The 15,000-nt window shown below is 44.0% G+C and overlaps 1 protein-coding gene and 1 long non-coding RNA gene across 4 annotated transcripts in view; one reads left to right on the top strand and one right to left on the bottom strand.

The window, feature by feature from the left end:
- Positions 1-15,000, bottom strand: part of tcerg1l (transcription elongation regulator 1 like) — a 101,891-nt gene that overhangs the window by 41,803 nt on the left and 45,088 nt on the right. The gene's annotated exons all lie outside the window — the stretch shown is intronic.
- The window catches only part of LOC146380999 (uncharacterized), a 9,706-nt gene continuing 8,421 nt past the window's right edge, over positions 13,716-15,000 (top strand). The window contains exon 1 of the long non-coding RNA XR_014800973.1: positions 13,716-13,804. This is a non-coding gene — a long non-coding RNA (uncharacterized LOC146380999). The remainder of the gene's footprint in view (positions 13,805-15,000) is intronic.

Below are 15,000 nucleotides of genomic sequence, written 5' to 3'. Positions count from 1 at the left end.
CTGACTTCCTCTCTTCATTCTTTCTTCTCCTCCTCTTCCTCCTCTTCTAACCCCATTTATTTCTTTATTTTCCAACCTCCTTTATTATCCTCCATCCACGCTCTCCCAGTTTTCAATTAAAGTTAAATTTGGGATAAATGTGTCAGAATGACCAAGTGCAGACCAGAACAAGTCCAGGGTTCCCACTCAAACAGAGCTATCTCGCTCACAGGACTTTGACCAGGTGTGGCATCTGAAAGTTGACTGAAAGCTGGACAGATTAATTTGACTTTGAATGGGTGCAAGGATTTGTGGCTGTAGCTGGTGGCAGGCGGAGGACATCAGAGGTGAAGGGAGCTGTCATGCTGAAAGAAGACGTGAGTCAAGCTTACCTTATTTTCCGCACTATAGGGCGCACTTAAAATCCTTTAATTTTCTCAAAAATCGACGGTGCGCCTTATGCATGAGTTCTGGTTGTGCTTACTGACCTTGAAACGGTTTTATGTGCTACACGGCGCTCAAAAATCTGCCAAATCATGTTTTAGTACAACTTTGGTAGCTACGAAGCCGCACCGCTGATGGATTGTCGGAGCATTACGGCTACAGTAGTCAGAAGTCTCACAGAGTAATCTGGGTCCTAAACTCCGTCAGCTTCAGGTCCCAAAGTCACACAAACACTGCGGCATCACTGAGAGCTAAAAACTGTCTAAATTCTTTCATCTTTAATAAAATGATCAGCGTTGCTGCTTTACCAGGTGTAACAATTAAGTTTAACATCCAGGCATCCATGACAACAGAATTTATGAAGTTTAACTGAGTTAGAAGTTAGCAGGAAGTTAGCTCGCTAGTTTCCACCTAAACATGATATAGCATGTTCTGACTGAGAGATTTCTGAGGTAGTTTAAAAAATCTCAGTTGGGGAGGATAAAGTTTCTCAAGGCTCTCTTAGTGGGTCTGTCCTGGCTGGTACAACTCTGCAAAATGCTTTAAGTCGAGGAGGGTGGATCTGCACAGGCAGACTCGAGTGGCGGTTCCTGCTTGTTGACATATGGACTCTGTGGCTCACAGTGCCCTGCGGGGGTATCTCTCCCCTGTCATGGGCCATTCAACCCCACACCACCACGATGGTGAAAGCTTGGCTTGGATTGCCAGTAGGTCAGTTATTACTGGCATTACTCTGTCAGGGCTGGACTTTGTCACAGATTATGTTCATAAATTGTATATGCAGAATTTCTAGGTGAAGTGGTGGGGGTCTCCTGTTGGCATCAAATGATGACGGTTTAGTGCATGCTTCAAGTGTATTGGGCTCTTCACCCTCAGAGGTGAAAGATTGACAGGTGGATTGGTGAAGTGCCGGCAGTGCTGCGGATGCTGTACCGTGATGAAAAGACAGGGGAGCGTGAAGGCAAAGCTGCTAAATTTAACAGTTGATTCTCAGCTATGACCACGAGCTCAGGGAGCGACCAAAAGAATGAGCAGCAGAAATGAATAATGGCGTCTGGGCTAAGCCTTAGAGATCGAGTAAGGAGTCCAGTCATTCAGGAGGAGCGCGCAGGAAGTCGCTACACCACATCGAAAAGAGCCAGTTAAGGTGGTCCAGTATGTGACTTGGAGGTTTCCAAGTCATCTCCTTGGTCAGGGTTTTCATTCACACAGAAACTGAAGGGACAACAGTCTGTGACATGTGACACCCATGAAGACGGACTTCTTCAAGGTGTGAATGAGACCACCTCCACCTGGAAGGTACAATCGAAGCAAGAGGAGAGGCCAGGAGCTGTGATCACAGTGCTTTGTTAACTAATGACAACCATTACACACACACAAACATTTCCCCTGACAACACAGAGGAAACAGCTGATGAACAATGACAGTAGAACAGAACAAGAGGAGGAGGGGCCACAGTGAGAGAGACCAATGAGGAGCATGAAGAGGAGAGTAGCTTCTTAATACTGTGAGGGTGAGAGGTGAAAGGTTTGTCATAAATCAGCTTTTTTCTCCCCAAACTGCACCTCCTTAATTATTAATAAAGTCAAACACACTGAACTCTGTGCATGTGTGTGTGTGTGTGTGTGTGCTGCATGTCTAATCAGTGATATCCACTCTGGTCTTGTTGTAATGAGCAAACCTGCTGTGAAATTATTCACTAAATTGGGTGTGTTTCTTTGTGTGTGTGTGTGTGTGTGTGTTTGGGGGGAGGGGGGGTAAGTTATATAAATGCAGATGGTGATTGCTAATTTTATTCTGAAAAACAGAAAGTCGGTCAGGATTATTTATGACATCCTGAAGTGAAGTATGAGAGGAAATAAAACTATGAGGAGGAGGAGGACAGGAGAGAGGAAGGGTGGGGAGCAGAGAGGAGGAGAGGAGCGGGGCAGGGCGATGCTCGTGGTTCATCCTTATGGTGTCATTCAAGCACAGTCATGGAGTCGGAGGGATTAACGTTCTGAGGAGCAAGAAGGTTAAAGTGTCACATGATGACAGCGGTCACCTGACTGAATACTCAGACTACACATGATGGATCAGTAACCCAAAATCATGATCAGAGCCAGCAGCCCTGAGCTCAATTTTGATGTTTATTTCAACTAGAACTAAACAGGAAGTCGATGAATTTGTGTTAAAAAATTTAAAAGTGCAGCAGTTTCACCTTTTCTTTCATGTTTTATTCACACGTGTCTTTCATTTATTAATCAGCTGGAAGAGATGAAGAGACGGGAAACAACCAAACAACAGCACTCAGTCTGTTTTACATGCCCGTCTGTGTGACACGTTTGTAACACATCTGTACATCATGGACAGGACACCCACTGCCTCATGATGGTGTATGCTATCCCTAAGCATGTAATATTCTGATGGCGTGTCGCCCTGTAAAGGTGCGCCTGTCCTGATTGTGGGACCTGTCCCGATGGTGTATGCTGTCCAGATGGCATGACTTGTGATCCAGTCAAAGAGCAGGTGAAGGTCACATGTTCACCACGGCTACATGACACGAGCCTCTTGACTGGGACCGAGGTCTCCAGTGGGCCCAGGCGGTCCTAAAGTCACATCTCGATCTATCCTACGCAGACTTCAGAAAGGTTCAGAAATGTTTACGACAAGGCAACCAACTCAGACGCAGCGGCCCAGAAATGATTTTCTCAAGGCCAAGGTGAGTGGAGCGTTGTGGATGATTCCGTGGATGTTTGGATTTTTGCTGTGGAAGCAGGAATGGAGGAGCGAGCGCCATGAGGAGCATTTTTGGACAGATTATCTGATGAAATGAAATCTGCAAAATAATTTCCTGTGTCTCTTGATACCTTAATCACCTTGTGTATTCAGATCATATAAGTGAATTCCACCCAAAGAAAAACTACAAATCCAGTGGTCCCTGCGCTGCACTGCTTCCGGCTCTGAAGGAGCTTCCCCTGAAGAGCCTTGGACCCCGAACTTTGACTCTGACAACGGAGAGCAACCGATCCAGCTCTGCTGTGCCTGCCCATGACACAACTGAGCGAGTGAGTGCCTCTGTTGCTGCAAAAAAGGAGATCTGATTGACACACGCCTTCATCGGCCAAGAGACAGGGCCTGGTAGTAATAGTAGGGATACTGATGGGCAAAATTGAAAAGTTCTGCAAAGTTCTGCTTCCAGTCTCATTTACACATTAAACTATGCATTTTTGAAGTCCCTAACACTCATCCCTAGCTTGAAGCTATGGAAAAGTACATCACCAATTCACTGGTAGGTGGCATTATCCATCTATTATCCTCTCCTCTTGGAGAGAATCTAAATGGTTGTCCAAAATCTCCTTGAAAATAAACTTTTTGTTAAGGTTGAGAAATGTGAATTCCACACCCATAGTATTTCCTTCCTAGGTCATATGGTTGAGAAAGGACACAGCAGGGCATATCCAGCAAAGATCCAGGCAGTTTTGAACTGGCCCATACCTACTTCTCAAAGCACCTTCAGTGTTTCCTGGGGTTGCCAAATTTTACCGCCGGTTCATGTGAAATTTCGGTAAAATTGCTTTACTTCTCATTACTCTGATTTCTCCCAAGGTGCAGTTCGTGTGGAACAGTGCTGCCCATAATGCCTTCACCATTATTAAGGACCAGTTCGCCACTGTATCGGTATTCATTCAGCCTGACACTACTCAACAGTTTGTGTTGTGCACGTTTCAGATACCGGAGTCTGGGCCATTCTCTCAAAATCCAAGGAAGGTAATTCCCACCCTTGTGCTTTTTTCTCTTGTCGTCTCTCTCCAGCAGAACGCAATTATGATGTCGGTGATCGGAACTACTGGCAGTGAAAAAGGCACCGGAGGAATAGACATATTAGATGGAGGGGGCTGAGCACCTGTTTATCTTATGGGGCGATCGTGGCTCAAGAGTTGGGAGTTTGCCTTGTAATCGGAAGGTTGCTGGTTCGAGCCCCGGCTTGGACAGTCTCGGTCGTTGTGTCCTTGGGGGGTCAGAGGGCCCGGTGGCACCAGTGTCCGGCAGCCTCGCCTCTGTCAGTGCACCCCAGGGCGGCTGTGGCTACAATGTAGCTGCCATCACCAGTGTGTGAATGTGTTTGTGAATGGGTGGATGACTGGATGTGTAAAACGCTTTGGGGTCCTTAGGGACTAGTAAAGCGCTATATAAATACAGGCCATTTACCATATGGGCAGATCACAAGAACCTTGCATACGTCAAAGCAACCAAGCGAGTGAAAATCAGGTGGGTCCTTTCTTTTTTGCTTGCTTTAACTTTGTGATCACCTAGAGCCCCAGCTTTAACAACATCAAACCTGATGCCTTGTCATGACAATTCTATACTGCTGACTCCTCCTCAGAAGAATCCACCGCCTGCCTCCTACCCGTATAGTTGGTTTACTTACCTGGGAGATTGAGTCCCTGGTCTGGAACTGGTTCTAACCACGTGTTTTGGCTTTATGGTATCCCGGTGGATATTGTTTCCGGTCAGGGTCCTAAATTAACTTCCCACTAAGTTCTGCTGTTCTGATGTGTAGTATCATCTAACTCATCCACTTGGAGCACTCAACTGGTCTGGGTCAAAAAGAGCAAAACAAGTTCCTCACAGACCAACACCACAACAAAGAACCTCACTACCGTCCAGGATAAAAGGTTTGGCTTTCTACAAAAAACATTATGTACCGAGTCTCACGAACTCTCTCCAAACTTTATTGGACTCCATTTACTCCAACTCAGTTTCTGTTCACCTAAAACTTCAGTGCAATATGCACATTCATAACATCTATCATGTCTCCCAGTTAAAATCCTCTATCTGCAGCCCGTTGTACCTGCTGGCCAACCTCCCCCCACTAGACTTGTAGTCAAGACCACCTAAACCAAAATCAAGACAAGCCCAAGACCAAGACAGACCGAGTTATGACCAAGACAAAGTCGAGACGAGACCAAGACCGAGACAAAAAAGTCTTTAAACTGCAGCCAGATGCTGCTTCGTTTACGGGTGTCAGGCATATTTATGTGTTTTTGCGATGCACTCGCACAGCCCTCCTCACCACTGTCTATTGTCTCACTCACTTACTGAGAGGGGCTCTTCAACATCTGGTGGACTGGGAGGTGTATGGCCCTGAAGAACGTTCCTAGGTTCGGCAGTCCTGAACAAAACCATGCTCGGTGACCTCTCCTTTGTTTTCCCTCTCTTTCTCTCTGTGTGTGGGTGTTTTGACCTACTACTGCAGGATCCTCTTGGAATCTTGACCCAGTACTGGACCCACCTGAATCAATCGAGCACCAGCAGATCGTCTGGCAATCAGCTGTCTGCTATTTAAGCTTAACTTCAGTCTTCACCCGAGTGTTGTGGCCCAGTGGAGTTCTGAGAGTTTTTGGTGATTGATGATGTTATGAGATCCTGTTCGGGAGACTCAGAGGATTGGATTCCCTGAAGCTTCATTCCACTGGATGTTTGCACATATTGAACTTTTGAACTGAGCACTTGAAAAATAATTTGTATATAGTACTATCTGCACCAACACTGTAAATAAACTCATTGAACTTTAATTCCTGAGTCCTGTGCTTGAGTTCAGCCAGACAGCTCGGTGCAAAATGATCAATAATCGTTCATGGTGAATTGAAATCAGTTTGATTTAAATAAAAAGTGTTTTAGTTTATTCACAGAAACTCATTGTTGAATTTCTGGATTCAAATGTTTAAATAACCCTAACACACACACACACACACACACACACACACACACACACACACACACACACACACAAACACAGTATTAATGGCCCCTGTGGCCAATTACCTCAATTTCAGGTTCTTCAGTCAATCAGCTGGTTATCAATACAGACCAAGCTCACGCTGTGTGTGTATGTAATACAAAGCAGAACCCTGTAAAGATGAGCTATGAGCTGTCCTGAAAATACCCAATTACATCCTGGAGAACTGTGTGTGTGTGTGTGTGTGTGTGTGTGTGTGTGTGTGTTTTCAGGAAAGCTCTGTTCTCAGTTTATAGAGTCACTTTATCAAACTGCTTCTGAACACAGCAGAGATCAGCAGGTTTACTGACAAACATGGTGTGTGCGTGTGTTTACTGACGATTTCAGTTCTTCTCTTTCCCCACTGTAAATGATCAGCGAGTGGGTGGGGTGGTTTCACATGCAAAAACAGTTTTACCTCTGAAACACTGATCACCAGTACATCTGATGAGCCGTGACATCAAAGCTGCTCATACAGTTCTCTACCAACTTTTCCTGAAGAAGATTAACATTCTCGGTCAGGTGTAATCTTTTTTGCTGTACTTTGTTAGACTTAAAGCTTCAAACGTCTCCTAATTATGTTTTCTGTATTGATATATATTTATGATCCAGGAGCAAGTTTTTGCTTAAACTGCCTTTTAGTGGGGGCACATGATCAATAGAGTGTCAACGAACCTCTTAAGGAGCAAATCCTACTATGGAGTTAATACCTTGGACTCTCTACCATTTGTCTCCTTAGAATTTATAATAGACACAGAAATATATTCAAAACAGCCAACTACCAAAAAATTTTAAAAAAAGTTACAAAAAGTGTAACTGACTGTCATGCGCCGCGGCGCACGTGCACAAAAGGATCCAGAAGCAGACTCAGCGCTAGCAGAAAAGACACTTTATTATAATAACGAAAGGCGACCCGGGAAAACTAGGGAGCAAAACAAGGAACTAAAAACCCGGGGAAACAATGACACGAGGAAGCCGGAATCGGGACCGTGGGAGGCTGCAATAGAAAGGGGAGAGGATTACTAGGGAGCCGGGAGGCGGGGAAAACACATCAGGACTGAGTTAGAGTAGGGGGCTTACGATAGAGCGGGACCGTGGGAGCTCGGGAGGGAAGTGTGGCAGTCCGTGAGCAGGAAGTCCGTGGAGATAGTGAATGGGTCCAGATGAAGCACCGAGTGATCCAGTTGAGCCGGAGGACAGGCAGGTGGCAGACGCCGAACGCCGGGTCGAAACCACTGTGAGGTGATTAACGGACTGGCGTGGAGCATCCGTCAGCGCCGGGTTAAGTAGCTCTTCATGTAATCACCGCGATGGAGAGCAGGTGTGCCGGTGATGGCCCAGCCCGGGGGTGTGGCTACCCGAGCATCACGCATTCCACAGACACAGGACCACGGACCATGACACTGAGTTCATCCCAAAACAAAAGTCCACTCTGGGTTTCTTAATCGGCTCCTTGATTTATTCCTGGTAAGTGCAAAAACAGCAAAACTCTACCTCGGGTTTTCCACCGAGCAAAAAGCCAAACAAGGAAGTGTGCCCAGCACTTGTGTCAACACAGTGTCCTGGAGCTTTTTGTTTATTTACAATATCATAAATATCATCACTGTTGCTCTAATAGGCTGGTTCAACTTAGTGCACCGAAGCCAGTCTCACTTGTACTCCTATGGAACGCCAGGACTGCCATAATGAATTAATTAAATACACCATTAAATACTTAATTAAATGTGGCAATAATTAATTAAAATTGTAAATAATTAATTAAATAAATATTTTTGACACATTTCATTAATTATTTATTTCACATTTTAATTAATTATTGCCACATTTAAATAATTATTTAATGGTGTATTTAATTAATCCATTTTGGCACAGTTGACGCCTTCAGGTCTCACCATGAACTTATTTTATCTGTCAACCTCACCCATCAAACTCAGGGGGCGGGGTTAATGCTGATTGAGTCAAAACCATTGCTTTGGCCTGGTGGACATTGTTTCTAGCACACAACAACCGGCATGTTGAAACTAACAGAACTGAACTTTGAAAAACCCTGTTTGTGTGTCACCAAATACCGTTTTAATATTTTTTTTAGCCAAGAATGTAGCGGTTTAATCTTCAGATGTCTGGTCGGTTTGTCAAGATACAGCCTCTTTGCAAAAGCGCTTCGATGATTTCGGAGATGTGACCTGTGTATAAATGCATAAAAGAAATAACGTTGGTGTTTCCGTCATGTAGTAGCTGCTAGGTTTAACTGTACAAAGGTTGTTCGACACTATGACACACATACAGACTTCATGATGTTCGGCTAATATTTTTATTGTGAATATTAATCATGAGGGTAAACGGCCCTGTACACCACGGAGCGAGGTCAGCATCTCCACGATATCTTCAGCTCTCTGAGTTAACACACAGTTTCCCAGCTGGGTCACATGAAAGTGTCGGCAGCATCAAACTAATCTAACGGTCATCTACGAATATGTCACGGCTCATATCTATATGATGTTACAGAAAATCATCCTTATTACTGCCAACTATTCCAGAGATGTGGAAATCTACAATATAAAGAACACAAAAATATAGCAGTCTAACGCAACACTGTAACAGAGATGAACGCGTCGGTTTGTCGCAGATCAAAGTGGAATGAATGTGATTGGTTGAACAGGTGTTCGTGATCTGTGTTTTCTGCATTTTCATCAGCGTAAGAGACTCAGCAGCAGATTAGAAAAACATTTGTACATTTAATAAATCACCAAATTAATCCACGCAAGAAACGATCAAACCTGTTTCGACAGTTTGAGTTTGTGTTCCCTCAACTGCAGACTCGCTGCTGTTTAAATGTTTGAGAGCGAAGATGAGATGATGAAATGAGATAGCCTTTATTTGTCAGTTTTAGGTCTTTTGCCCACAGACCTTGCCGACCGTACATACAATACACAAACATCACATTGGGGAGACAGGTCAGGCTAGGTAGCGAGGACAAAAACATCGAAATGTGTAACGCAGAAGGATAATACAGGAATGCACAGATATCAACACACCATAGCACAAGGTAAGCGTTGGAGGTGGCTCCGGGATAGGGATCAGACTCAACACAGTCTTTATCAGGGAGTTTTTGTTCGGCTCCGGCCTTGAGCCCACAGCTGGTGCCGAAGGGGTAGCCGCATTATGATGGTAATTTTTCTTTTGCAACAACTCATGAGGATTTCAAGCTGTTCTTTAACACTCCGACACTGGTCTCTCAATCTCCCGTTGGATAGCCGCGAGTTTCTCCATGATGTTATTAACCTTCATTTCCATGGTCTTGTCATTCTTTTGCTCAAAGAGCAGATTCTGTGACCTCACGACCGCAGTCAGCTGTTCCAAGATGTAATCAAACTTCTGCTCAGAGGTGTTGTTCTGAGTGGACTTTTCCTTGATGTAATCCAATGTACGCTCAGGGGTCTTATTCTGAGTATTCACTGCGGCCGTAAGCACCTCCAACCTCCAACCATGCTGCTCTCAATGAGCCCGTTCTGAGAAGTCGTGCCTCGTCCCATCGTTTCAATCCCAGCGGGCAGCCTTGTGGGGGGGTTTGAACAGCTGGTTCCACTTTCTTAATTCTCCAATAAGCCAGGGCCAAGCCAACACCGATCAGCAAGAACCCTGTTATCATGGTTCCGAATAGGTAGATATCTTCAGCGTCCTCGATCGACAGTCCCGCCAGGCACACGATCCTCCATGTCTGCCACCCGTCCATCATGTATCCGGCAAGGAAAGTCCCTCCAGGACACTCGGGTTCACCCGAGCCCAGACTTCTCGTTGAGAAAAGGGTGTCAATAGCATTCAGAGACCAGTTGATCAAATCCATAATTCTCTTTAGGTTTTTGAAACAGACTGTGAGAGAGTGTTCCAGGGAAAGTAAAGTACAAAAGTACAAAAAACACGAGACTAGGCAAGGACATAAGAACTAAGCAGGGAAGATAAGGGAGAGGAGAGGAGAAAAAGTGTGTCCGCCTCCTCCGAGAGCCAAAAGAAAGATTAAATATAAAACATACGTCAAACATAGTCTACGTAAACATTTGATATGAGGCCAGCACGTACAGTGGCTTTGTCCTGTTTTAAGATCATACATGTAAAATTGTTGTCTGACCTGCGTCGATCCAGTCGCTCAGAGTCCATGGTTACCATGGTTACTGCATAAGCAGCTGTAATTTAAACAGCTGGCACTGAGGAAACCTACCGGCAGCATGAGTGTTTATGTTTTTCATTGCAAAAGAACCGTCTGAATGGTTAACTGAAGTTAACTTGGATAAATTATAGTTAAGGAGTATCACAGATAACGCCTACGTGAGCTGTGTGACTGTTCACCACTACACTGAAATCAGTAGGCTATTACTGAAATATACGTGCTATATCATAAACTATGATATAAATAGGGAGGTCCCCCTAAAGGATGTGTTAAAAAATGACACAAAAAATGTGTTGTTACACTATTAACACATTTTGTGTGAATTTTAACATAACATGTGTAAGAAAATGTGTAAACATTGAAGAAATGTGTAAAACGCTTAACACACTTGATGTGTTGCACAGTTTAACACATTTTGTGTGTTATTTTCAGAATCTAACAACAGGACCTAAAATTAGCAGCTCAGTAATTTGAGGTTAGCCCTGTCTTTAGTGAAATAAATTGTACATTAACAATGTATTATAACTATATTAACTGAATAAATAAAATGTTTAGTTATTGTTTGTTTTCCATAATCCTTTCCTCATTACGTTCAACAAACAAAACATTTGTTAATGTAATGTGGACCAAAGTGTGTATGGTGTACTAAAATTCTGAAGGAAGATTAATTTCATTAATTCATTCTCAATATGTGTGGCATACCAATTACTGGCCATGGCTATACTATAACCACAAATATCCACACAGAACAGGCTTAATTTTGACCGTAACATGTGAACTAGGGCAATACAATTGAAGTAAAAGTAGGAAATTAAATGAGTAAGAATACACATGCTGAAAATTGAAACAAATTCTGCCCAGCAACATAACATACCAGCGGCGGGAAGGGGGCGCTATCTTTTCGCGCCACTGAGACAAAGGAGGCAAAGATGGACGTTACGTCACCTAGTATGTTGTCAGACCTTACAGTAAGTATCATTTACCAGTTTATCTTAATGTACTGAAAATATGCCGGGTTTCTGGAAGAATGTGAAACTTTGAATTTATATAAAATATAGGAGTTATGTAGGATATGTCTGTGAAGGTTCTCAGTCATCCAGGTCATCGTAGTCAAAGGAGCTTGCAAAGAAAAGCGTCTGGACTTCTTTAAGTTTACTTGAAGACGTTTCACCTCTCATCCGAGAAGCTTCTTCAGTTCTAAGGTCAAATGGTGGAGAGTCCCAGATATAAACCTAGTGGGAGTATCGCCCCACAGAGGGACAAAAGGACCCCCTGATGATCTTCTAATCGCCTGAGCCAAGGTGTGAAACTGGGTGTGGGTCCCAATCAGCCAGAGTTTCGGGTGTGATCATTGTGAAACCTGGCCCCACCTTATCATGCGAATTCCTGAGGTCAGATGGCCCAGGATGTGAGTGGGCGTTAAGGCGTCTGGGAAGGGATCTCAAAACTGGATTATAGATGGCAGAGAGTTGGTGTCGTAAACCCCCGCCTCTGTTCAAAGATGGTCGCTCACAGTGGACATAGATGCTCCTTTCACTCCTCTTTCAAACCATCTGTCCTCTCTGTCCAAAATGTGAACATTGGCATCCTCGAAAGAGTGTCCTTTATCCTTAAGATGCAGATGGACTGCTGAGTCTTGTCCTGTGGAGGTGGCTCTTCTGTGTTGTGCCATGCGCTTGTGAAGTGGCTGTTTGGTCTCTCCAAAGTTTACCGGAAGCCCACACACACGGACCAGTACCTCCTCTTTGACTCCCATCACCCTTTGGAACACAAACTTGGAGTAATCAGGACCCTACACCACCGGGCAGAACATGTTCCCTCTAAGCCTGAAGGAAAAAAGAAGGAACACACACATGTAAAGGAAGCACTCAAAACGTGCGGCTATCCTAAATGGGCGTTCTTAAAGTCAGCAAAGAGGCACAGAAAAGAAGACCAGACACCAACGAGGGAGGATAAGAAGGACAGACGCAACAACATTGTCATCCCCTATGTAGCCGGTGTATCAGAAAAACTTAGGAGAGTTTTCTCCAAGCATGACATCCCGGTGCATTTCAGACCCAGCAACACGCTCAGACAAAAACTGGTTCACCCGAAAGACAAAACGCCAAAACACAGACTTAACAATGTGGTGTATGCTGTACAGTGCAGCGAGGAATGCCCAGACCTCTACATTGGAGAGACCAAACAGCCACTTCACAAGCGCATGGCACAACACAGAAGAGCCACCTCCACAGGACAAGACTCAGCAGTCCATCTGCATCTTAAGGATAAAGGACACTCTTTCGAGGATGCCAATGTTCACATTTTGGACAGAGAGGACAGATGGTTTGAAAGAGGAGTGAAAGAAGCCATCTATGTCCACTGTGAGCGACCATCTTTGAACAGAGGCGGGGGTTTACGACACCAACTCTCTGCCATCTATAATCCAGTTTTGAGATCCCTTCCCAGACGCCTTAACGCCCACTCACATCCTGGGCCATCTGACCTCAGGAATTCGCATGATAAGGTGGGGCCAGGTTTCACAATGATCACACCCGAAACTCTGGCTGATTGGGACCCACACCCAGTTTCACACCTTGGCTCAGGCGATTAGAAGATCATCAGGGGGTCCTTTTGTCCCTCTGTGGGGCGATACTCCCACTAGGTTTATATCTGGGACTCTCCACCACTTGACCTTAGAACTGAAGAAGCTTCTCGGATGAGAGGTGAAACGTCTTCAAGTAAACTTAAAGAAGTCCAGACGCTTTTCTTTGCAAGCTCCTTTGAGTTATGTAGGAGTTTTGAGTTTAAGCTAATTACTGCTTAACTATACCTAGCTAACGTAACAGTCTTGCTAACATATCCTACTCTTAATTTTAGTATTAGTTCTTGGCTTTAGTGCCATACTTCATTAGAGTTAATGTGTTTTTGGTAGTACTTTTATGTATTACTTTATTCATGTATTTATCTATTTACTTTATTTATGTATTAGAGTATTCAGAAATTGCTCTTAGAACCAGTGTTTTAGTTGAGCCAGCAGCTCCGACAGGCATTCTGGTGTCTATGAGCAACGCCAGAGTCAGTAACTAACCGTAGCAATATTGTCGTTGGCTCTGAATCAAGGGCGTAGATCGGCATGGACGGAAGGGACGTGTCCCCACCAATATCCAGCGATTATTGAATTGTCCCCACCAATAATTTGATCTCTTCGAGTAAAGAAAATCAAACCCGATAGAAAGAAAAAAAATGATCTGTCAACGTCTCATTCACCCAGCGGTGCAGAAAGAGTTAAATTACGTTCTCTACCGGAGTCCTACGTCATGTGACAAATATGGCCAATGTGATTGGCTGTGCCTTTCAGGGAGCTCTGTTTGGTTTTAGCAGCAGCAAGCCTGCGCTGCGAGGGCCTGCAAGGAGGAGAGGATGGCAGCAAAAAGGAAAACCTGGATATAAGAAAGTATTTTTCAAAGAAACCTGTAAGTCACTTAAACTCAAGTTCACTCATAAAATGTGTCCGTCATAAAAGCGTTACAGGCTATGCTCGGCTTTGGCCCACATCTGTCTAAAATTGTATGTAGCCATGAATAACGTGTTTTGGAAACTAACTGCACAGCAGGCAGCACTCCCAGAGCAGCATTTCTAATTTTGATTGAAGCTGTCGGAGAAAACGGCAGCCTCGAGCAGCCAGGATATTAGTTTACAGAGGCTGTTAAAATTATATGTCTAACGTCAAAATGTTGGTGACACAATAATTTCATCCTAATGGCACTGACATATTCATAGGGTTCATTTTTGAGACAAAATATCATGTAGTCACGATTTTGCAAATATTCCACCTTGTAGTGCAGTTTGCACAGTTTTAAAATGCACTCAGCCTACAAACATTACTGATGAGTCAAGATCTGCACAAAGTGACAGAAACACTGAAGCAGCTGCACATTTTATTCTTATTGTCATGTATGTCCTATTTGTCAGGTGACAGAAGAACCAACACAAAGCTCAGAGAGCAATGGTGATACAAGAATCACAGGTGAAACTGGATGATGACTTGTTGGTTTGTGACTGTATTTGAAGCACATGTGTGACTGCATGTATGTGGAATGTCTCACTGTTATTCATCAGGTGACAGAGGCAGCTCTGCCATGTTGTAGCTCAGACAGAGGTGAAGAGGCGAGCTCACGGGTGACTGACTGATGATTTGGTGCTATAGATTAACTAGTATTTATTATCATGACAGTTGTCAGGCTGCTTTTAGTCATCCCAGTATCCTCAGTTGAGGCTGAAAGAAGCTTCAGTGCTCTCAGAAGACTAAAAACATGGCTAAGGTCAACAATGATTCAAATGAGATTAAACAATGCTGCTGTATGTCCACCAGGAGAAACTGGACAGTATAGATGTAAAACCAATATGCCAGCAGTTTATCTCAGTTAACGAGAGGAGCAGGCATGTGTGTGGCTCCTTCACATAGTGGACATTGAGTTGTTGTCTGTTGCCGTAACAGTAGCTTAGAATAAAAAATCCCAGCTCACTGATCTGATCGGGGCAATAGTGTGGCTAAAATGTTGCATAATTTTGCTGAGAGATCTTTTACTTTGTGGTAATCTTAGATGGACATAAACCACCAGGTCATTCAGTGTTCCCTTAGTGCTAATGTATCAGAGATGTTGGTGTA

Source organism: Perissodus microlepis, chromosome 8, assembly GCF_051167445.1.
Source record: "Perissodus microlepis isolate ML-2025 ecotype Zambia chromosome 8, ASM5116744v1, whole genome shotgun sequence".
Taxonomy (NCBI): domain Eukaryota; kingdom Metazoa; phylum Chordata; class Actinopteri; order Cichliformes; family Cichlidae; genus Perissodus; species Perissodus microlepis.
Note: the sequence above shows the minus strand (reverse complement) of the source record. Positions and strands in the feature narration are given on the sequence as shown.